Source organism: Vulpes vulpes, chromosome 6, assembly GCF_048418805.1.
Source record: "Vulpes vulpes isolate BD-2025 chromosome 6, VulVul3, whole genome shotgun sequence".
Classification (NCBI taxonomy): domain Eukaryota; kingdom Metazoa; phylum Chordata; class Mammalia; order Carnivora; family Canidae; genus Vulpes; species Vulpes vulpes.
The window spans coordinates 75915759-75938929 of record NC_132785.1 but is presented as its reverse complement, the minus strand read 5'-3'; the positions used below and the strand labels follow the sequence as shown (position 1 = coordinate 75938929).

The 23171-nt window shown below is 36.3% G+C and overlaps 1 pseudogene; it reads right to left on the bottom strand.

Annotated features, from left to right (window-relative positions):
• Window positions 1-21456: 21456 nt before the first annotated feature.
• On the bottom strand, window positions 21457-21978 carry LOC112935360 (large ribosomal subunit protein eL13 pseudogene; annotated as a pseudogene).
• Between the last annotated feature and the right edge of the window lie 1193 nt (window positions 21979-23171).

Here is a 23171-nt window from a genome sequence, read left to right as displayed (position 1 = left end):
AAACTTTCTTTCTTTCTTTCTTTCTTTCTTTCTTTCTTTCTTTCTTTCTTTCCTTTCTTTTTTTCAAAATCTCTGAGTTTCTAACATTATTTCACTCCAGTGAACAGTACTCTAGTTATCTACAGAGTTTTGGGAAGATCTAATTCCAACATATAAGTAGGATAATAACAAAGAATTTCTGCAGCCATGTAAAAAGTAGAAATTAATTAAATATTAGAATCAGTAGCTTAATTAAACTAATAGTAGGTTACAATGGAAGGACTGTAAGAACATGATGGTTTATTAAAGAGCGGCCATCCTTTTGTACAGATAAGGATAATAGAAATGGAACCAAGAGGCATTTAATTCTTTCCAGAACACAGACAATGTACATGAAACTGGCCTGACAAAAATGTGTTCTATTCAGCTTAAGTCATACAGAGAAAAATATCATGATAGAAAATAAGCCATTCAGCAGTAACAGTTCTGAGCATCATGTACAACAATATTATTGGCATGAGCTTTACTTTCAAGCTACCAGCCTTACTGGAACTTCAAAATTATACAATTCACATGCATGGGAACATGCCAGCCATCAGCAGGGGAGGGAGGTGGTGTCATTTTGTAAGAAAGCTTGAAATTTTTTTAAGGTACATTTTGAAATGGCTTGCCAGAAGCTTGGCATGTAAATAACTAAGGTTAGCATATTCTTTGTTGTAGCTCTACAGAATGTTAAGCACTGTATTTTAAAAATCTTAACATCTTAGAGTGCTTAAAATGAGTACTCTTCCCATTTAATTGGAGCCTTTTTTCCCCTCTGATGGGCAGACTATGAGTTTTCTAAGTGCTTTCCCTAAGTCTTAGAATCAGAGGTTTGATTGGTTCTTTCCTTCACCAGCTTATTCTATTGTGTAGGATGATGACTTGGCTTTTCAGGTAACCCTGAGAGAAAGGGATTTGTTTACACTCCCCTGAGCTTTGGGAGGAGACTCAGGCCCCTGGGGAAGAAGGCAGGTCTGGTTAACATTGAGAAGCTAGGATTTGGCAGTGCAGTTGCAGAATGAGACCACATTCCACCCAGGACTGAACACAAAACTGGCAGAGTTAACCAACTCCAAGCACTCGATGCAGAAGTCAAAGTTGGTTTAGTCTTCTTTGTGAATGAAATTGTATTCTCTTCCCTGTGATTCTGGATGTCCAGTTAGAATAAACCATCTATAACCACATAATTGATCACGGCATGTATAGAGAAGTTATACATCAACATCTTTTCACCAGAGGTCAAAGAAGGCAAGAGAACTAATACAACTGATAGGGGAACACAGGGCTAGCTGAGGACAAGGCAGGAGCCTGGGGCAGCACATTGACGAGTCCTTGAAACAGGCAAAGGGATGTTGCTCTACAGACTCAACTGCCTCAATGTTCATACTTTGCTAAGGGCAAAAGGCAATCTTAGCCCAACCCCCAGGAGCCTGTAAGTTTACTTTAACATATAACAATTCCTTTAGAAATTTCCCTTTATCTCTAAACCCCCCAGGATATGTGTTGGCAATCATCCTCCAAACACAAGGCCCACCAATATACATCTGAAGGGTCTCATGACTGAGGTTTTACTAGAGGGTAATAAGTGACCTTTTCCCACTAATAGCTAGCCCTCTCAAGGTCCTGGAAACCTTGCTTCCAAAATTCCTTAGAGAGTTTGCTATCCTCAACCCCAACCCCCTCCAACTCCTAGGTATATAACAATGTTTTTTTTTTTTTTTAATTTATTTATGATAGTCACAGAGAGAGAGAGAGAGAGGCAGAGACACAGGCAGAGGGAGAAGCAGGCTCCACGCACTGGGAGCCCGACGTGGGATTCGATCCCGGGTCTCCAGGATCGCGCCCTGGGCCAAAGGCAGGCGCCAAACTGCTGCGCCACCCAGGGATCCCCAACTCCTAGGTATATAATCAGCCACCCCTCACAGGCCCAGGGCAGCAGCTCTTCTGCCCATGGGTCCTGTTCCTGTGCTTTAATAAAACCATCATTTTGCACCAAAGACATCTCAAGAATTCTTTCTTGGTCGTCAGCTCTGGACTTCTCCTATATTCCAGAACTTCATCACAACAAAAGGAAATAAACCAGCCAGCTTTTTGCATTCTTAGTAATTTATTAGAAAATGATTAAGCTTTCAATATAAAATATATTGGTAAAATCATAATAGGATTAACCATCCTGCAAAGAGAAGAAAACTATTTAAATGCCTTTGCATTCAGCATTGCTGGATTTCAAATGGTTTCACTGAGGCACCTGTTCTAACATGTAAGAGTTTAACCTCTCAGCCACAGAGTTAATCAACCATGAAACTCATATCCCACAGAAAGAGAGAATACGATATATGCCTTATCAATCACTTTAAAATTTATAGCCAGAAGATATGAATTGCCTGTCCCAAGCCAATTTGTCAGTCACTATAAAGTTCAGATGGTGTTTTCCCCATTGACAACTCTATCAGGAGAACTGTAATTTTAACTTTCTTGTGAGGCAACAATGTTTACACTTATATGTTAATTCTTCAACTCTTCAGGTAAAGGGCAGAAATTTAGAATGAAAACCACAATATTCACTATTAATCAAGATAAATATTATAGTTTCTTTTTCTGCCTAATACATGAATATGACTATTATACCAACAATAAAAGTACATTCCCTAGTGACCACAGAGACTGCAATGATGAAGCAATTATCTCCTAGATGCATTAAATGCAAAAAGCTGGAAGCAGAACAATACATACACTATCAGTCTTTTGACACAGCAACTACAGAAATATATATTTTTCCTTCTATCTATAAGGTTACACACCAAACACTTGGGCTGGGAGACAGTATTTTTGCTTTGTCAGGGGTATGTGATTTTTTTAAAGATTTATTTATTTATTCATGAGAGACACAGAGAGAGAGGCAGACACATAGGCAGAGGGAGAAGCAGGCTCCTCACAGGGAACCTGATGTGGAACTTGATCCCCAGACCCCCAGATCACATCCTGAGCCAAAGGCAGACACTCAACCACTAAGCCACCCAGGTGTCCCAGGAGTATGTGATTTTTTAACAAATTAAATGGGTTAATATATTACTTGCGTAAAAACAAAAATGATTTATAACATTTAAAACTTCAGACATAGGTAATTCACAAATATTCTGCTCTGCTTTGGAAGAATTATGTTTAATCATTACATCCTTTGTGGCATATTTTATTGTAAAAGCATCAGGAACTTAGTCTAGGGGCTCAGTTGGTTAGGCGACTGACTTCACCTAGAGTGGTGATCCCAGGATCCTGGGATTGAACCACACCTAGGGCTCCCTGCTCAGCAGGGAGTCTGCTTACCCCTCTCCTTCTACCCCTCTTCTCTATTCCTGCATACACAGTCTCTTGCAAATAAATAAATAAATAAAATCTTTTTTAAAAAAATTAGTCTAACATCAAAGGAAATCTGTGAACATGCTGCTGTGCTACAGTACCTAGAATATTCTAGTATACCACCTAGTATTACATCATGCATACCATAGACACTGGTATGTCTGTGAACAACAGATGGAGGAACAGATGGATGGACAAAGCAATAATAGTAACACTTTCTGGATTTACTATTCATCTTGGTTGACTGATAAGACAAACATATAAACACTTTGTGATGGTAGTTCTTTTGAGCAATTTTGGTAGTAGATTTAGAATTCCTAGTTTTTACAGTACCTCTAACTTCATTTGAGAGAATTTCTCATCCTATTCACTGATAGCTTTTCAATGTTTGATATGCTCCAGGAGTCACAAAACCACTAAGCAAATTTTCAAGAGCTTTCAAAAGCAGTAATGCTTGTAAAAATTGTATTTGCCTCACCAAATGTGAAACTTCCTCCCATGGGTTCTTCTACTGCCCCAAATCACTAGTTTCATTATCTTCCTGTAGCAGATGTTTAAAGATTCCATCAATTTTACAAAAACCAAAAAGGAAAAATAAATAGATCAAGTCACATTTGTCTAATTATTTCGTTACAGTTAAGGGACAGGTAATCAGTAAAATATGTACATTTCAAGTCTTCTTTAAATAACTGTGGTAATTGTCTTTCCTTCTGACTCATTCTTAAATTTGAATGCTTTTTGAGATTAGAAGCTAGGTATTTATTTATTTATTTATTTATTTATTTATAATTTTACTCTGATAGGTACACTTAACATAAGACCTATCCTCTCAAACAGATTTTTAAGTGTATAATACAGTATTGTAAATTATTAGCACAGAACTCTAAAATTTACTCATCTTGCGTGACTAAAACTGAATACCTGTTGATTCAAAGTTCCCCATCTTCCTCTCGCCCCAGTTCCTGGAAACCACCATTCAATTTCCTGCTTCTATGAATTTGACTATTTTAGATGCCTTTACATAAACAGAATCATGCTTACATGATTCAATCAAATCAAAGAATATTTGCTGTGACTGGCTTATTTCACTTAGCATAATGTCCTCAAGGTTCATCCAAGTTGTCATATATTGCAGGGTTTTTTTTTCTTTTCTCTTCCTTTTTCTTTTTTTTTTTTTTTCTCTTTCTTTCTTCCTTTTTCTCTTTTGTTAACTCTTAATCTGTTGCCATTATGTTGGGAGTAAATAAATGAGGGTAAAAGTCAAAATGTAAATAATCACACACACACACACACAAACTCTCTCACACACACACAATGCCATTGAGTTACTAGAGAAGTAGTAGAGACAGAAAGATCAGAGGACTTCAGACAAACATGCAGCCAGGTTCTAACATTCAGTCAGACAGCTGTGGATGGTGTGTTGGGGGCATGTACACAAAAAAGATACCACCTTATGATTACCTTCTCTAAGTATCACATATTCTTGCTTTTTCATTGCTTTCTCCAATGTCTTTTCATCATAGTCTTAACAATCAAGACTGTTCCATCTTGCTGTTCCATCTACTTCTCACTCTCTCCACTTTCACCTACGCTGCTTTTAACTTGGGATCCCAGAAAATATTCCCTTTCTAGCTATGTGATCTTGCAGTAGTCAAATGAACCACTGTGTCTCCTTACTTATAAAATAAGAGTAGAGTATCAGTCTGGACAGACCAAGGTCACTTCCAAGAATAACATTTGATATTTTCATGCCTTTTATAGAACTATTTCAGGTGTAAACATCAAGGCTTATCACCATTTTTTAAAAAGAGTTTATTTGAGATAGACCACACACACACACACACACACACACACACACACACACACTTTAGATGTGTGTGATGGGGAGGGGCAGAGAGAAAGAGACAGAGAGAGACAGAGAGAGAAGCAGATTCCCTGCTAAGCAGGGAGCCCAATATGGAGCTTGATCCCAGGACCCTGGGATCAGGAACCGAGCCTAAGGCAGACCCTTAAGCCACTCAGACGCCCCAAGGCTTAGCACCATTTAATGCCCTATCGCTTATCTTGCTGCCGATCTCTCTTATTAATAACTACTGGCAGACCTCAGACTGTCCTCATAAACCCTGTCTCAACAATTCAGATGTTCTGGAGTGTCTAATGATGATTGAACCCAATCAGGAAAACATGGGGAAAAAATGCTCATGGTCATGAGGATTAAAGACAACATATCTGGGCATGTTGTAACACAGATTGATGTTCCGATAAATGTTTACATTAGTAATATCACCACTGAAATGATAATAGTGGCAAACGGTTGGTCAACATTTATGTAGATGAGGAAGACGGGGTAAGTTCATCTTTGAGACAGCTTTAATTAATAAACCTTGAAGCACTATGAATCTATAACTACCAATACATTGCTCTGGTAATGGAGCAAGATAAGTGGGACTAGCTTCCACATTCTGGTCAAAATAAGATGTGATGCTACCTGATGAAATAACTTGTCCTATGACATTAACTTTATCAATAGTAAATTACCAAAACTATGAAAATATCATATTTCCAGTTATTTATATTATGAAAATACTGTGATGACTGCTGGCAGAAATGCATAACTACCGAGCAATTTAGCTAAAGGGGTGGGGACATAGGGAACAGTGAAGAAATGTATGTAGAGACTGAGATAACCAGTGTTTTTTAATTATCTGCCTAGATCTGAAAATTGAGAATCAATAAATCTATAAATATCAAAGCATGGATAGTTGTTTTAAAAAATATTTATAATTTAACCCATTTAAAACCTTTTACTGACATTTTCTAATTTAGCATGATGAAAAGAATGACTAGCTTTTAAAGTGCACTTGAATAACAAATTTCCCTTATAAGAAAATAACACATGAATGCAAGCCTAGTTCAAGACTGCAACTTATAAACTGTCTAAATCTTTTCCACTAATGAACACGGAAATTCATTCATAACTTTTTATATTCCTCTTTACAAACAAATGCTTTTTTAAAAAATTTTTATTTATTTATTCATGAGACACAGGGGGGGCGGGGCAGAGACACAGGCAGGAGAAGCAGGCTCCATGTAGGGAGCCCGACGTGGGACTCCATCCCAGGTCTCCAGGATCACACCCTGGGCTGAAGGCGGGGCTAGATGAGCCACCTGGGCTGCCCTAAACAAATGCTTTAGTATTGTTAGGGGTGCCTGGGTGGCGGAGTGGTTTGGTGCCTGCCTTTGGCCCAGAGCATGATTCTGGAGTCCCAGGATCAAGTCCCACATCAAGTCCCACATCAAGCTCGCTGCATGGAGCCTGCTTCTCCCTCTGCCTGTGTCTCTGCCTCTCTCTGTCTCTCATGAATAAATAAATAAAATCTTAAAAAAAAAAAAAAACCTTTAGTATTGTTATAGCTCATTCCTTTACATTCTCACAAATGAAATCTCTTACTTCCAGACAGACATTTAGTAAAAATATAATTCATTTCGTCTATCTAATTCTATCTCTATGGCCTCTAAATCTTATAAGTACAGGTGGAAATTGTCCACTGAAAATTTTTCCTGTCTATAGTTTTCCGAATATTTCAGAGTTCAATTAACCACAGTTTAAATTAATCAGAACATCCAAGAAATGAACACTGGTGAGACAGAATGAGGCAGAAAATTTGATTGTGTTATACATGAAATTCAGCTATTCAGTGAAATTCTCCAATTGTGGTAATTCCACTGTCCTGATTACAATTATTTCATCTATGTGGTGCATATATATTTTAATCTTCTCCTGACACTGTCTGTTGTTATAAATGAATTTGTCTTCCCAGCGATTCACAAATACATTTGCATTATTGAGGTCATGTCTGACTATAGGGCTTGGTTCCATGATTTAAACAATACTTAATCTTAGCTCCTGGGATTATTTTTGCATTAGATAATAATTGATTGGAACCCACTGACAAATAAAGAAGATATCATTTTCTGTTAATGAGTTTGACAAAGGAAGATTCACATCCTTGTATTTTTAAAAGAAACATTTCTTTCTTGACCTTGAATACATTAATAAAACTCCTTTATATCATTAAACAGTCATAACAGAATGCTGAATTCCACAGTTTTTAGTCAAAAGTCCCTCTAGGTATCGGCAGAATGCCTCTAAAATCAGAGCCCAGTATGTTCTCAGCTTTAACCTTTGGAAGTTAGTCCATTCCTGTTATATTCTGTGTCTAGATTTTCCTTCCTTCCTTCTATCCTTTCTTCCTGCTGCCCTCCCTCCCTCCCTCCCTTCTTTCCATCCTTCCTCCTTTCTTAATATCGTTTTTTTTTTCTTTGTTCTTCCTTCCTTTTTTTCTCCACTGGGTGTCAAAAATGCTTTTTCCACTTTCCAATGCTGAGGTTGGATTTCATAGGGAAAAGGCTTTTAAAAAGCAGAAAATTGTAACCTGATCAGAAAAGCAAGAAAGAGATAGGGAGAAGTGACATATTCTTTAGTGTCCCCTTTTAATTCCTCCCCACTTACGTTTTTTATTTTATATTTCACTAAATTTATACAACAAAAACTAAGACAAGAACTCCTGCATTATGTTTTAACCTTGTTTCATTTTTCAATTCTTAAGTAACTATGTAAAGATTGATAAATTTTGCTTCAAAAAGAAAAAAAAAAACTGCCATCATTCATATTTTACCGAAATTCTGGTAAGTTTAAAAATATTTCTGTTGGAGAACTGACATGGTCTTGAATCAAGACTTAGGTGTTCAGTCCAAACTCTGATTGATGACAACATGGTCTTAGAAATCATGTAACTTCTTTATTTGATTTTTTTTTTTTTTTTTGCCTAAACCAAGGACAGTGATAACATCCTAACAACAACAAAAAAAAGTATAAGGCGACTTGTTATAAACTGTCTAGGAATACAAATTGTTTTTTTTTTTTTAAGATTTCATTCATTTATTCAGGAGAGACACACACACACAGAGAGAAAGGCAGAGACACAGGCAGAGGGAGAAGCAGGCTCCATGCAGGGAGCCTGATGTGGGACTCAATCCCAGGACCCCAGAATCACGGCCTGGGCTGAAGGCAGGCACTAAACTGCTGAGCCACTCGGGGATCCCACGAATTGCTTTCATTGACAATTTAGTCATACAACTTAATAACCAAACCCTAAATGATACTGCCATCACCCTGGGCATCCAAGCCTAAGGATTAGTTCGTGAAGTTCTGTAGGGTATAGAGAAAGAGAAGAGATTTTCAATCAAGCAAATCTAACAGTAAGATTAGACAAATTCCGCTGTGCAGATGGGTTGAAATTTGGACTTCTTCCATTATTAATACAGTTTTTATTCCTGTGTCATCTAGGACAATGGTCTATTCAGATTGTCTCTAATGCTGCAATGATTGTAATTTAAAGACTAATGATATATATATATAAAAAGAATGTATAAGAGCCACAACAACTGGGGAGTTAAGGTAGCAACCAGCTACTTTATACCTAAATTAGTTTGTATATCATTATTTGATTAGGTTTTCTTGATAAGAAAGTTTTTACCATGTAATCTCAAATTGTTACTAAGGCTTCTTTCTTCTATCTCAATATCTTTTCTCTTGATTAGCACTGGGTATATAGATGGATAAGGAGGAAAAATATTTCTGTCATTTAATTACTGTGGAGCTCCAATAGTATAATTTTTAAACTCCAAAATCTTTAATGATAATGTAATTACAGCCCTTGGTCATTTATTTTTTTATTTTTTAAAAGATTTTATTCATTTATTCATGAGAGAGAGAGAGAGAGAGAGAGGCAGAGACACAGGCAGAGGGAGACACAGGCCCCACACAGGGAGCCCAACGTGGGACTCTATCCCGGGACTCCAGGTCACTCTCTGGGCCAAAGGCAAGCACTAAACCGCTGAGCCACCCAGGGATTCCCACCCTTGGTCATTTAATTTTCATCTCTATAGTTCTATAGTTCTTGCAAGAATTTATGCCTTTTTTCTGAGGTTGAAATCTGTGCCATGAAAATTCACCTTAAGTGGGATAAAGCACCAGTGGAGAGCATGAAATTTATTAAGGCACTAGTCTTACTTATATGATATAGGGAACTCTTGTGTAAAGGAGGGTATTACAGGTAAAATGATTTCATTTGCTGACTCACTTTATTGAATTAGATTGAAGAAACTATCAAATGACAAGCATAAATGTTGAAATTAGATATTTGAACTATTTATGAGACATACCTGGGTATCCCAAAGGGCACTGAATCCCAATATGTTTCAATAATTTTTTTTTGCTCTGTTATAGAGGAAAGAGTTAGGGAGGAACAGGGGGTGAGGGAGAGAGAATCATAAGCAAGTTCCATGCCCAGTGCAAAGCCCAACAAAGGGCTCGATCTCACAATCTTTAGATCATGACCTGAGCCAAAATCAAGAGTTGGATGCTTAACTGACTGAGCCACCCAGGGGCCCCATCAATGTGTTTCAAACTGAACCCTCCATGCCCTACCCCCCTACCCCCACCCCGGACACACATGCTCTGTCAGCCAAAACTGCTACTCCTTTGTACTCCTGATTTTGGTTTACTGTGCCAGCCTCTTCTCTAACCATACTAGTTCAGTTCTTTGCCTCTCACATGACTATTACTAATAACTTAACTTCTGATCCTTCATTCTTACCTCTTCTGAAACCAGCCTGCAGACTGCTCCCATGGCAATCTTTCTTTTTCCTTCCTTCAATCCTTCTTCCCTCCCTCCCTCCCTCTCTTCCTTTCTTTTTTTCTTTGGATGTCCTTTAGGGAAGCACCTGGTCAAGACTTCAGTCCATTTTAAAAATTGGCTGTCTTCTTCTTTTTGATTTGTAGAATTCCTTCTCATATTCTGAATATATCTTTAGTGTAGGAGTTCTTTATATTGGATATTAATCCTTATTTGTATGCAAATACCTTTTCCTACTCTGTAGTTGTATTTTTACCACCTCAATGATGCCCACTGATTAACAGAAGTTTTAAATTTTAATGAAGTTCAATTTTCCATATTTTCCTCTATAATTAGTGTTTTTCTTGACCTGTTTAAGAATACTTGTCTATCTCAAGTCATAAAGATACAATTATATGTGATTACTACAGAAGTTCTATTATTTTACTTTTCATATTTAGATCTAGATTCCACATAGAATGCTTTTGGTGATTTTCACTCCAACTATAAAGATCTTACAAGTCATCACTCCTGTCCTCACACCAAGAAATCTGAACAAACTAAAAATCAATGTCTCTTCTTAGATCCTTAAAATTTTGGTCACAGAGCAAACCACTTCCTCAAAAACTGAAGACAGGCAAATAGAGAGACTCACCACTTATTAGGAGCAGAAGCTACTGTCTGGAGCCAGTACCTACAGGGACGCTTAAATTGTAATTGCCAAATTGCTGGACACTCAGTGTGAACTAGTTTGAAAGTTAAAAACATCAGGGGGCCAAGCCTTAGGGAGATACCCATACTTTCATGAGTTTTATCTTCAAGAGACCCCTTTAAGTTGTCATGGTGAGGATCTGAGAAAAAAATTCCCTCTTGCTTCCAACTGGGGGAGAAGCAATCATTTTGAAATATACACAGGAGGAAATTATCCATTTTGAAATATGCCTAGAGCATTCTATTTTTCTTTCTGTTCTCTGTAACAAAGACCAGATCCCAAGGGAAATTACCTTGCAAAAGCTTTATTTGACAAGGGCAAGGACAATGAGCCAATGCCAGCCTCTGCTAGTCTTTCAGTCTCACATGAGGATGGGAATGGGGGACCCCACGAACCTCTTCTGAAAATCATAGCTCTTGCCATAAAATACACACATATATGTGTGTATGTGTATTATATGTGTGCATGTGTGAGTGTATATAATTAAGCAGAACGCTTTCCCTTCCTAATATCTTACCACTGTAACAACAGAGCTCCAGGATAATAAGAAGGATTATAACTAAGATAGCTGCAAGACACAGACTATTTAAAAAGTTTCTAGGAAAATCCAAATATACAGAGGGAACAAAAACAAAGGTACTAGAACAACTTGAAGCCTCTGATACCTGAAGCCACAGAAAACAAAAACAGTCTAACTTCTAGCCAGGTAAACAAAATCTCATACTACAGACCTATTTACCACAGTTCCTCTGACCCAATCAATATATTATGTCTGCCTTTCAACAAAAAATTAAAAGGCACGGGATGCCTGGGTGGCTCAGTCAGTTGAGCATCTGCCTTCAGCTGAGGTCATGACCCAAGAGGTCTGGGATCGAGCTCCATATTGGACTTCCTGCTCAGCAGAGAGCCTAATTCTCCCTCTGCCTCCTGCTCATGCTCTCTCTCCCTATCTATCTCTCTCAAATAAATAAATAAAATCTAAAAAAATTAAAAGGGGCATTAATAAGCAAGAAAAAACATTTGCAACAGACTCAGACTTGACATGATTTTAGAATTAACTAGGCCAGGATTTAAAATACCTATAATTAGTATGTTAAGAGCTCTAACAGAAAAAGTGAACAATATACAAGAACTTATAGATAATGTAAGTAGAGAGATAGAAACTCTAAGAAAAAAATTAAAAGAAAATGCTAGAAGCCAAAAACACTATAAAATATTTCATCTAACAGCACAATAATACTCTTCTCAAGCTCACATGGAATATTCATCAAGATAGACCACATTCTAGGGCACAAATTACAGCTATACAAATTTAAAAGAACAGAAATAATACAAAGTATTCTCTCATCCTACAATTGCATTAAAGTAGAAATCGATAATCGAAAGGTACCAGAAAAAAGAAAACCATATATTAGGCAACATACTTCTAAATAAAATATGGATCAAAGAAAAAATCTCAAGAAAATTTTAAAAATATTTTTAACTAGGGGCACCTGTGGCTAAGTCATGATTTGACTCAGGTCATGATTCTGGGGTCCTGGGATGGAATCCTACATCAGGCTCCCTGCTCAGTGGGGAGTCAGTCTGCTTCTCACTCTGTCCCTCCCCTGTTCACGCTTACTCTCTCTCAAATAAAAAAATAAAATGTTTAAAAAATATTTTTAACTAAATGAAAATATATCTATAGAAACATGTAAAACGGGGATCCCAGAGTGGCTCAGTGGGTTTAGCACCCAGGGTGTGGTCCTGGAGTCCCAGGATTGAGTCCCACATCAGGCTCCCTGCATGGAGCCTGCTTCTCCCTCTGCCTGTGTCTCTGCCTCTCTCTCTGTGTCTCTCGTGAATAAATAAATAAAATCTTTAAACAAAAAAAATGTAAAATGCAGTGAGAGCAGTAATTAAAAGGAAACTTATAGTACTGAATGTATATAATTGGGAAAAAAAGTTCTAAAATCAGTTATCTAAACTTCTACCTTAGAAAACTATAGAAAGAGCCATACAACCCTAAAACAGGCAGAAGAAAAGAACTACTAAAAATCAGAGCAGAAATCAATGAAATTGAAAGTACAGAAATAATAGAAAACATCAAAATACCCAAAGAAGTTTCTTTGAAAAGATCAGTAAAACTGGTAAATCTTCAACCAGGCTAACCAAAGGAAAAAAATACCAGTTACTAATACCAAAAATGAAAGAAGATGGGGCAGAGGGATGGCTCAGTAGTAGTCTGCCTTTGGCTCAGGTCACAATCCCAGGGTCCTGGGATCTAGTCTTGCATCAAGCTCCTTGCAGGGAGCCTGCTTCTCCCTCTGCCTATGTCTCTGCCTCTCTGTGTCTCTCAGGAATAAATAAATAAAATCTTTAAAAGAAAAAAAATGAAGGAGCGGATGTCACTACTGATCTCATGGCTATTAAAAGGATAATAACTAACTTATGAACAACTCTGACCACAAATTTGATAACTTGGATAAAATGGACTAATTTCTTGAAAGGTATAATCTACCAAAACTTATACAAGAAAAAAATAGATCATCTGAATAGGCCTATATCTATTAAAGAAATTGAATCAACAATAGCTTTCCAAAACAGAAAGCATCTGGCCCAGATGGTTTCACTGGAATTCTTCCAAACATTTAAGAAAGAAATTATAGCAATTCTTTACTGTCTCGTCTGGAAAATGGAACCAGAGGGAATACTTTCTAACTCATTCTAGTAGGCCAGCAGTACCCTAATACCAATACCAGATAAAGACATAAGAAAGGAAAATTACAGGAGCAAAAACAACCCAAAGGAGAAAGGAGAGTCTTTTCAACAAATGGTGCTGGAACAACTGGATGTCCAGAGCATAAATACATACATACATACATACATACATACATACATACATACAATCTAGACACAGACTCAATATCTTTCATACAGATCCTATACCTTTCACAAAAGTTAACTGGAAGTGAATCACAGATCTTACATAAAAGGCAAAACCATAAAATCCTAGAAGATAACACAGTTGAAAATCTAAGTGGCCTTGGGTTTGACAATGAGTTTTTAGATACAATTCAAAAGAATAATCCATAAAAAAACTGATACGTTGGACTTCATTAAAGTTAGAATTTTCTGCTCTGTGAATCTTCTGCTCTGTGACACGGTTAAGAGAATAAAAAGACAAGCCACAAACTCTAAGAATATCTTTATGAAACATATACCTGATAAAGGATTTATATCCAAAATATACTAAGAATTCTTAAAATTCAGCAATAAGAAAACAAACAACCCAGTTAAAGAATGGACAAAAAAATGTGAACACTTCACAAAAGGAGATATATAGATAGCAAGTAAGCAAATGAAAAGATGTTCAACGGTATAGTTATATATATAATTTATATATAAATTACAAACTAAAACAACAGTAAGTTTTCATCATACACCAATCAGAATGGCCGAAATCCAAAACACTGACAACACCAAATACTGGCAAGGACGTAGAAACAGGAGTTCTCATTCATTACTGGTAGAAATGCAAAATGGTACAGCCACTTTGGAAGACAATTTGGCAGTTTTTTACAAAGCTAAAGAAAGATTTACCATACTAGTACTAATGGGCACCTAGGTATGTACTCTGAGTTGAAAACTTAGGCCCACAAAAACGTTTATAGTAGTTTTATTCATAATTACCTCAACTAGAAGCAATCAAGATGTCCCTCAATAGGTATATGGATAAACCAACTATGGTACATCCAGACAATGGATGGTTATTCAACACTAAAAAGAAATGAGTCATCAAGCTATAGAAAGACATGAAGGTAACTTACATGCATATTGGTAAGTAAAAAGGCCGGTTCTTTTTAAAAAGGTTACATATTCTATAGAGAATCCTGGAAAAGGCAAAACTATAATCAATGGTAGTTTTAGTTCTGCCTTATCAATTTGGATGCCTTCTACCTCTTTTTCTTTTCTGACTGCTGTGGTTAGGACTTCCAGTACTACGATAAATAAAGTGGTAAGAGAGGACATCCTTGTTCCTCATCTTAGAAGAAAACCTTGTTTTTCACTGAGTATGATGTTTGCTGTGGGGTTTTCATATATGGCATTTATGTTGAGGTGTGTTCCCCTTAAATCTACTTTGTTGAGGGTTTTATCATGAATGGATGTTGTACTTTGTCAAATGCTTACTCTGCATCTACTGAAATGATCATATGGTTCTTACCTTTTCTCTTGTTGATGTGATATATCACACTGATTGATTTATGAATATTGAACTACCACTGCATCCCAGGAATAAACATTACTCGATTGTGGTGAATGATTTTTTAAATATATTGTTGTATATGGTTTGCTAATTTGTTGAGAATTTCTGCATCTATGTTTATCAGAGATATTGGCCTGTAGTTTTCTCTTCTTTTTTTTTTTTTAAGATTTTATTTTACTTATTCATGAGAGACACACAGAGAGAGGCAGAGACATAGGCAGAGGGAGAAGCAGGCTCCATGCAGGGAGCCTGATGTGGGACTGATCCCAGGACCCCGGGATCACAACCTGAGCCAAAGGCAGACACTCAACCACTGAGCCACCCAGGTGCCCCTGTAGTTTTCTTTTTTTGCAGTGTCTTTATCTGTGTGTCTGTGTGTGTGTGTGTGTGTGTGTGCACGCGCGTGTGTGTTTTTAATCAGGGTGATACTGGCCTCATAGAATGAATTTGGAAGATTTCCTTCCTCTTCTATTTTTTAGAATAGTTTAAGAATAGGTATTAATTGTTCTTTAAATGTTTGGTAGAATTTGTGAAGCCATCTGGTCCTGATCTTTTGTTTGCTAGAAATTTTTTGATTACTGATTCAATTTCATTGCTGATAATGGGTATATTCAAATTTTCTATTTCTTTCTGTTTCAGTTTTGGGAGGTTATATGTTTTTAGGAATTTATTCACTTCTTCTAGATTGTCTGATTTGTTGGAATTTAATTTTTCATATTATTATCTTATTTTGTTCTATTTAAGTATTGCTACCCCATCTTTCTCTTTGCTATTATTTACATGATAGATGTATCCCTCCCTATCCCCTCACTTTCAATCTGCAGGTATCTTTAGGTCTAAAATGAATCTCTTGTATGCAGCATATAGTTGGGTCTTGCATTTTATCCAATCACACAATGTCTTTTGATTAGAAGTGTTTAGCCCATTTATATCAAAGTAATTATTGATAGGTACATACTTACTGACATTTTGTTAACTTTTTACAGTTGAATTTGTGGTTCTTTTCTTTTTTCCTAAGATTCTATTTCTTTATTTGAGAGAGAGAGAGTGTGTGTGCACAAGCAGAAGGGAGAGGCAAAAGAAAGGGAGAAGAGGGGGAGAAGCAGACTCCCTACTAGGGAGCCTGATATTTGATCCCAGGACCCCAGGATTATGACCTGAGCAACCCTCATTTTGTTTCCTATGATTAAGAGTCTCTTATGGTGGGACACCTGGGTGGCTCAGTTTAAGGTGTTATCTGGGGTCCTGGGATTGAATCCTGCATCAGGCTCTCGGGGAGCCTGCTTCTCCCTCTGCTTATGTCTCTGCCTCTCTCTCTGTGTCTCTCATGAATAAATAAATAAAATATTTCTAAAAAAAATCTCTTATGGTTTGTCTCCCTCTCTGATTTCATCTTCTTTTATCTTTTCCTCTCTTCCCCTATGATCCTCTGTTTTGTTTCTTAAATTCCACACATAAATGAGATCATACGGTGACTGTCTTTTTCTGACTGACTTATTTCACTTAGCATAATATCTTCTAGTTCCATCTGCGTCACTGCAAATAGCAAGATTTCTTGTTTTGATGGCTGAGTAGTACTTCATTGTATATATATACCACATTATTATAGGTTTTTGATTTGTGGTTACTAATAGGTTTCTATATAATATCCCAAGCATATAGAAGTCTAATCCCACTTACAATTGTACCAAAAAGAAAAAAATACTTAAAACTAAACTTAACCGAAGAGCTGAAAGCTCTAAACTCTGAAAACTACAAAACACTGATGAAAGAAATTGAAGATGACACAAATGGAAAGATATTCCATGCTCATGGATTGGAAAAACCAAAACTTTTATATCCATACTACATAAAGCAATCTATATGTTTAATGCAATCCCTTTCAAAACACCAACAGCATTTTTCACAGAACTAGAATACATGTATGGAACCACAAAAGATCCCAGATAGCAAAGCAGTCTTGAAAAGAACAAATGTGACAGTATCATACTCTCAGGTTTTAAGACATACTATAAAGCTGTAATAATCAAAACAACATCGTACCAATTCTACCTCTGAAACTAAAATATAGCATATGTTAATTAAATTGAATTTTTAAAAAGATTTTATCTATTTATTCATGAGAGACACAGAGAGAGAGAGGCAGAGCCACAGGCAGAGGGACAAGCAAGCTCCATGCAGGAAGCCTGATGCAGGACTCGATCCCAGATCTATGGGATCACGACCTGAGCCAAAGGCAGACACTTAACCACTGAGCCACCTGGGAGCCCCTAGAGAAAATTAAAAAAAAAAACACCACAATATGGTACTGGCACAAAAATAAACACATAGATCAATAAAACAGAACAGAGAGCCCAGAAATAAACCCACAATTATATGGTCAGTTCATCTACCACAAAAGAGGTAAGAGTATACAATGGAAAAATGACAGTCTTTTTTTTTTTTTTTTTTATGACAGTCTTTTTAATAAATGGTGTTGGAAAAACTGTCAGCTACATGCAAAAGAATGAAACTGAACAACTTTCTTACACTACACACAAAAATAAACTTAACGTGGATTAAGGACCTAAATGTGAGACCTGAAACCATAAAATTCCTAGAAGAAAACATAGGCGGTAATCTTTTTTATGTCAGTTGTAGAAATATTTTTCTAGATACGTCTCCTCTGGAAAAAGAAACAAAAGCAAAATTAAACTATTGGGACTATATCAAAATAAAAAGCTTTTGCACAGTGAAGAAAACCATCAACAAAAGACAAAGACAATCCCCAGAATAGGAGAAGATATCTGCAAATTATATAACCCATAATGGGTTAATATTCAAAACATAAAGAACCTATACCAATTCAATACCAAAACTATAAATAATCCAATTTAAAAATGGACAGAAGGGGATCCCTGGGTGGCTCAGCAGTTTGGCGCCTGCCTTTGGTCCAGGGCGTGATCCTGGAGTCCCGGGATCGAGTCCTGTGTCGGGCTCCCAGCATGGACCCTGCTTCTCCCTCTGCCTGTGTCTCTGCCTCTCTCTCTCTCTGTGTGTGTTTATCATGAATGAATAAATAAAATCTTTAAAAATAAAAAATAAAAAAATAAAAATGGACAGAAGATATGGACAGACTTTTTTCCAAAGAAAACATACAGATGGTCAACACACATAAAAAAGATGTTCACCATAACGTATCAGGGAAATACAAATCAAAACCACAATGAGCTATCACTCATTCCTCTCAGAATGGCTAAAGTAAAAAACACAACAAATAAAAACTGTTGGTAAGGATGTGGAGAAGAAGAAACCCTTGTGCATTGTTGGTGGGAATACAAACCGGTGCAGCCAGTATAGAAAACAGTAGGGAGGTTCCTCAAAAAGTTACAAATAGAGTGATCCAGTAATTCCACTAATGGGTATTCAAAGAAAATGAAAACGCTGATTCAAAATGATATATGCACTTCTATGTTCGTTCTATGTTCGTTTATTGTAGCACTACTCACAAAAATATGGAAACAACCCAAGTGTCTATTGGTAGATGAATGGATAAAGATGGGATGGGCATACACACACACACTTGAATATCATTCAGGCATAAAAAAGAGCGGAATTTTGCCATTTGCAACAACATGGATGGATCTAGAGGATACAATGGTAAATGAAGTATGTAAGAAAAAGACAAATATGATTTAACTCATTGTGTGGGAATTAAGAAACAAAACAAATGAACAAAGAAAAAACAAAAAATATCAATTAATCAATTTCTTCTTATATGTATTTTGTACTCTAAGAAATCTTTGGCTACCCCAAAACGTGAAAACATTCTCCCATGTTTTCTTCTAGAAGGTCTATTGCTATGCTTAGGTCCATTTTTAGTTAATTTCTTATATGGAGTCAGTTAAGGGTCAAGGTACATTTTTTTCTCCACCTGTATATTCTGTTCCCAACCCCATTTAATGGAAAAAATTATCTGTCTCAAATTTAATTACCTTGCACCTCCATCAAACAGCAATAGACCAATTTCTAACTCTCTACTATGTCCTTAATCTATATAAATTCCACTCTGTATTGATTACCAGTAGTAGCTTCACAGAAGGTCTTTTTTTTTTCCATTTAAATTTTAGTTAGTTAACATACAGTGTAATATTGGTTTCTGGAGTAGAATTCAGTGATTCATCACAGAAAGTCTTGAAATCAGATGTAAGTCCTTCAACTTTGTTCTTAGTTTTCAAAATCATTTGACTATTCTAGATCCTTTACATTTCCATATAAATTGTAGAATCAGTCTATCAATTTCCATAGAAAAGACTGCTGGAATTTTCATTAAAACTGCATTGGAAATATAAATCTATCTGAGACTTACATCTTAAAAATATTGATTCTTCCAATCCAAGAAAATGATATTTCTATTTATATAGGTCTTCTTTAATTGCTGTGTCTTTTCTGTGTACAGGTCTTTCACATATTTTGTTAAATTTATTTCTAAGTCTCTCATTTGTTTGATGTTCTTGTAAATGCAATTTTTAAAAATTTCACTTTCTACTGTGGGGTGTGTGTGCATGCACATGTATTACATATGGAAGTATTATCTATGCCTATATACTTACACACACACATATATATGCAATTTTTGTACAGTGACTTTGCATTCTGTACTTTGCTAGAGACAATCATTAGTTCCAGTAGCTTTTTAGTAATTCCTTAAAATTTGATCTGTACATCATCATGTCTGTTTAGAATTCTTGTCTTTAAGGTCATGAATGTTATTGGTCTGTAGTTTCCTTTCCTTATACATTTTTGTCTGGTTTTGTATTAGGATAATGCTGGCCTCATAAAATGAGTTAGGAAGTTTTTCCTCCTATTTTCTAGAAGAGATTGTATAGAATTAGCATTACTTCCTCTATAAATGTCTAGTAGAATTATCCAAAGAGCTATCTGAGTCAGTCAGAACTTGAACATCTCCCAAACCTGTGTGAGCAATGAGAATTGCTCAGTAGTTCTTTACCATGCCCCATGAGTTTCACCTTATTCACACACCAGTCAGCATTCAGCAACACACTCAAGAACCAGACATCTGGAGCTATTTATTTGCAGACTTCCCTTTCCCATGTCTCACACACTCCAGTTGCCTTATTTAATTCCCCAAACTTTTAATCTCAGTCCTCTTGATGGGATCTCTGTGCTCTGTCTTATTTGCCCCTTCCTATGCTGTAATCTGGGAAGCCTCTCCAGTCAAAGAGCAGGGGTGTTCACGGGACTCACCTGTTTGTATTTTTTTACTCCAGGATCATATTCCCATGTCTAAACATAGCAACTTCCACAAATTATATTCAGTTTCCTACTTGCTTATCACAGGACAAGTCCAGCATCAGCTTATTCCCTATGGCTAAAATTTAAAATGTCTTTAGAATTTGCTAAAATATCTTTTTTTTTTCATTCCTCAAATTGGTAATTAATACCTTCTCTCTTTTGTTTATCATATTTTTACTAAGGATTTATCAATTTTATTAGCGTTTTCAAAGAATCAACTTCTGGTTTTATTGATTTTCTTTCTAAACTGTTCATTATTTTCTGCTCTTATCCTTATCATTTCCTTCTTTCTCTTTTCTAGGTTTAATTTGCTATTCCTTTTCTAACTTCTTGAGATGGGTACATAGATCATGGATTTTCAGATCTTTTTTTCTTACACATGTAAGTAAGACTATAAATTTCTCTTGACATGTCATTTAAGATGTGTTGGATAAATTTTAAAATGTAATGTTTTCAAACTTCTACTATGATTTATTCTTTTACCTATGGGATTTTAAACTTATCTTTGTATTTCTGATTTCTGACTTAATTTCACAATGGTAAAAGTACATACTCTATATGATTTTAATCCTTGAAATGTGTTGAAATTTTTTTATGGCCAATTTTTTATAACCGAGTCTTCAGTCACAAGGTTACACCTTATTCTCATCATAACAAGATAAATGAATCAGATTGAAAGAGGATTAAAGAGATACACTGAAGATAAAAGGAGAACATTTTACAAGCTTAGCACCCCAGTTACCCTACAGGTTAAGTTTCAGACAAGAGTAGTGACAGAACCATATAATTTCAGTGAAAAGCAACATAAGTTAGATATTTTTTAAAAAGGGGAAGGGGGTTTAGAAATACTAGATCAGGCAAGCATGCAAACTTCAGAGTAAAAAAAATGTAAGGCCTGATCAATTTTGCTAAGATCTTTGGGAAGATATATTCTATAGTTGCTGAGAATACTGTTTTATAGATATCAATTATATCAGGTTTGTAATTGTTATATTCAAATTTTTTTTCTTTTTTGGGGGGGTCCCTTTTCCTACCAATGTGTTAAAAATCTTTTTTCATTATTGTAGATTTTCCTGTTATTCTTTTTGGTTTTGTCAATGTGCGCTTTAAATATTTTGATGTTGTGCTATTAATTGCATATGGCTTTAGAAATACATATGTATTTTTATCAAAAGTTGCCAAGGGCACTTTATTTTATCCTTTTCAACATCCTGTTTTGCAGCTTCCTTGTCCCTTTTTGCCCAGACACCAAAGAGCTGGGCATTGGCACAGGCCACACAAACACTGGTGAATCCTTGAAGTTCTTCTCTGAGATGACTCTAGTTTTCTCCTTCCTATAGTCTTTCTGTAGGGGCACAATTGGTCCTGTCAACTGGGTAGCTAATTTGAGTTTTTCAACAAAGCTGTCTCCCTTCTTGGGAGCTGAGGTCTTCCTGAGTAGGAAAATGAGCTTAGTGTTACTCTTTCTGGTGCCACACATTTACTTGCAGGGGACTCTGTGAACTTGTTCCACTTCTTGGATCGACTGAGATCCCAACGGTCCACTCCACCTTCTTGTGGGTGCTAGCCACACTTAATTCTTATAAACTAAAACCCCTGCCGGCTCAAAGTTTGGTGTGGTACCTCACCATGGGGCATCTCACTAAAGGCTGGGTGGGTCCAGACATGAAATGCAGGATAATGTGGCATGCCTTGGATTGCTGGCTGGATACTCAAGGATGACCTCAATTAAATGACTGGTGGTTACTGGGCTGTCAGCCAGATCATGACTGATTATTGGCTGGGGTATGTTGGGTCTCCTCAACAAAGCTTCTCAACCTTTAGCATATAGGTTATCTAACAGCTTCAAGTATAACAAGAGTACAAACCCCTCTGAAGTGCAGCATGAAAGCAAACACATTTGCCAGTGTCCAACTTGCCAAATAAAGTTATGCAGACAACCCAGCTTCAAGACGAGTAGATGCCAACTTTTGTTGGAGGACCTGAAGGGTAATACTGCAAAAGAGCATATATACAGGAATGGAAAGAACTTGTGGCACTTCAGTAGTCTATCACAACTCCTAACATCAAACATGATGAACCTGTCTATACTCTGACTCTACTTCCTCTTCTCCTCTCCTCTTTCTTCTCCCTCTTCCTATATCTCTCTGTCAAACAGCAAATGTGTGAACTTTCTATTTTAGAGGTAGAAGAGGTAAGTTACTGAATTTATACATTTTGTTTTATAATTACTACTGGATACAAGCAAGGAGATTGTCCTTCTATTAGAAAGATGCTTTGTGTTCAGACATAACCTAAATATTTCAAGAAGTCATATTTGTCATAGGAAACAAACTAAGAATTGCTGGAGGAGAGAGGGGTGGGGAGATAGCATAAATGGTTATGGGCATTAAGGTGGGCATGTGATGTAATGAACACTGGGTGTTATATACAATTGATGAATCACTGAACTCTACCTCTGAAACTAGTAATACACTATATGTTAATTAAATGAATTTAAATAAAATAAAACTAAATCAAAAAGAAAGAAGTCATATTTCTCAAAAGCCAGAATACTTCCCACTTTATATTTTGTGCTAGTTTTTTTAAAAGAAGGAAATAAATTAGTATATTTAAGAGTGGGAAAAGTGAGTGGATATTTTTAATTGTATCCGTCTTTATGATAATGAAATTTTTATTTAATAATGCTAAGGCTTAAAAATATTCACAGCATCATAATATTAAGTTATCATTTTACAGAAGATACAAAACATCCACTTATTAATGAACATTATTGTGACATTCTTACTTTATATCATGAGCCTCCCTATGGATTTGGTCAGGACAGATGAGCCCTAGAAGTAAAATACTCATACACGGA